This window comes from Callorhinus ursinus, unplaced genomic scaffold (genome assembly GCF_003265705.2).
Source record: "Callorhinus ursinus isolate GAN/ISIS: 27379988/994484 unplaced genomic scaffold, GSC_fseal_2.0 scaffold20, whole genome shotgun sequence".
NCBI lineage: Eukaryota > Metazoa > Chordata > Mammalia > Carnivora > Otariidae > Callorhinus > Callorhinus ursinus.
Window position 1 is genome coordinate 3,658,145 of NW_027397082.1, and position 2,470 is coordinate 3,660,614.

Here is a 2,470-nt window from a genome sequence, read left to right on the forward strand (position 1 = left end):
ATGTCTTAATCTGTTCGGGTTGCTATAACAAAAATACCACAGGCTGGGTGACTTAAACAACAAACGTTCACTTCTCACAGTTCCAGAGACTGGGAAGTTCAAGATCAAGGTGCCAGCACATTCAGTGTCTGATGGGGATGACTTCCTCATTCAAGAAAGATCTCTGGGGTTTCTTTTATAAGGGCACTAATCCCCTTCATGAGGGCTCTACCTTCATGACCTAAGTACCTCCCAAAGGCCTTGCCTTCTAATAACATCACATTTTGGCTTAGAATTTCAACATATGAGCTTGGGGGGAATCACAAACATTTAGTCCATAACACAGAAGAACTGCAGAATTTTTTTCTCTCTTCTTTAATGGTCCAGGAATAAAAATGTGAATAGAGAGTTGGGATATCAAAGTTAAGAAACAAAAACTTATCACTTGCTACTGGTGGCCTGTGTCAGGGAGGGAAAAAGACATTTCTGGAGATGTGTCCAATTTATTAGGCTCATTTCCACCTTTGCTTATGTAGGTCATACATTGTTCACAGCATGGCATCCCCTGGCCATGCCTCGTCTTTAGGCTCAGAGTTTTACTGGTGATGAGATAGTAGATGGGCACATGTCTGCTCCAACAGATGACTGTTCCCCAGTGCCATGGACTCGTTTTTCAGGAACAAGAAGTTCATGGCAAGTGTGTGGGCTTCACCACATGATCTCTCCAAGCAGGAAGCCTCAAAATAGTCTAGCTGTGTTCAGAGACTAACAGTGTAGAGAAGAAGTAAGCTTATCCCATTCTTGTTTTATGATGACCTCTATTGGACTGGCGTTCTAGATAACATACTCATTAAGAATTGGAGGAGAAGAAAGACCTAGAAGAAAGCAGAGGCACAGAAAGAAGCAAAAGATGTCTCTATCACTTAATCAGCTTGTTAAGTTCCAGGACTTTACATTATAAAAAGAATGGTTGCTTAGGCTATCATTAAAAAGGAACAATAAAACTTTAGCTGAAGAATGGTTGGTTAGCAAAAGCAATTCCAGGGTAAGTTAAAAGTTGGGGGCAGCATACTGGGTGAAAATACTTTCCCTGCAAATAAAGCTCACTGCTACTTTTCAAACAGTTTGGCTTCAGCTTGCACCTGCAGATGGTTGTATGTATAAATATTTGTTCATGGCCATTACTATTATTAATGTATAACATTTGGGATGTTTCAGCGTTCCAGTTGCATGGATTTATTAGGATATGCTCTCCTGTATGGAAGATGTGCATTGCTACAGTTTTTCCCTTTTGCAGAAAAGCAAATCCAGCAAACCAGTGGCACCATTACAGCCAGAAATTATTTATGGCACTCCGTTTCCCCAGGCTATATTTCAAATTGGTCTAGGAATGGGGGACAGTATGGAAGTTGGGGGCTGGAGAGAGCACAAGATAGAAAATCAGGAGGTTTTTTTCTAGTCCAGGTTCTGCCACCAAATAGCACGGTGCCCTCAACAAGTCTTATCCTTGTTTCATCTCTGTGGAAAAAAAGGGGCAAACTCATTGATTTCTAAAGTTCCCTCCCAATTCTGACTTAGGACATCGTGTCCTTTTCCCCTCTGGAGAAACAAAGTTTATTTCACATGGTGGTGGACCCAGAAATCACTCTCAGTGAGTAAATTACCCTCTACTCCCTGCTGTGGGGATCACAATCTCCCTACAATTAAAGTTGATAATGTTTTTGCATGAAAAAACTACCAACATAAACAGAACACTTACCAAGCGCCAACAGAGTGATCAATCAACACATAAGATCCCATTTTATCATCTTCTACATAAATGATTCATTCATTCATTCATTCATTCACTCATTGATTCATTCATGTAACAAATATTAAGTACCCACTGTGGTCCTGCCACAACAAAGGGAATAAAGCAAAGAAGTAAACTGCAAAGAGTAGCCCCTGCCATCCTAGAGCTTACAGTTGAATGGAGGACACAGATTGTTAAAAAATAAATCATTGCAATTAAGTGGAAGAAACAAAAATGATAAGGAGCTACAAGAAGCTATGGGAATATTTGTCAAGGGAAGTCCAGTGAAATCTAAGTGTTAGGAAAGGTGCTCCTGGAGAAGCTGTCATTTAAGCAGAGCCCTGAAGGATGGAGCATATCTAGTGAGCTGAAGGGATGTGTGGTGGGAGCACAGAGGGTGAAAGTCATTTATCCAAGTGTGTAAATCACCTGAGGGGTAAAGGCATCTGCCACAAGTAACAGGATCTTAATGGGCAGTTCAAAGGGAAGAAGGAGAACATTTGAAACAGGAAAAGATGGGAAGTCTGATTCTGCCCTTTGGAGAGACTGATGGGTTCAAACAGGATGCATCAGACAAGTTCTTAGTTGTTAAGCAATAGACCTTGACTCTAGAGGATATATAGAACAAAAGATACTTATTCAAAAGGGTAGTGGGCAGGGACTTTCTTTTGCAGTCAAAATGGAATAAAATAAACTGAA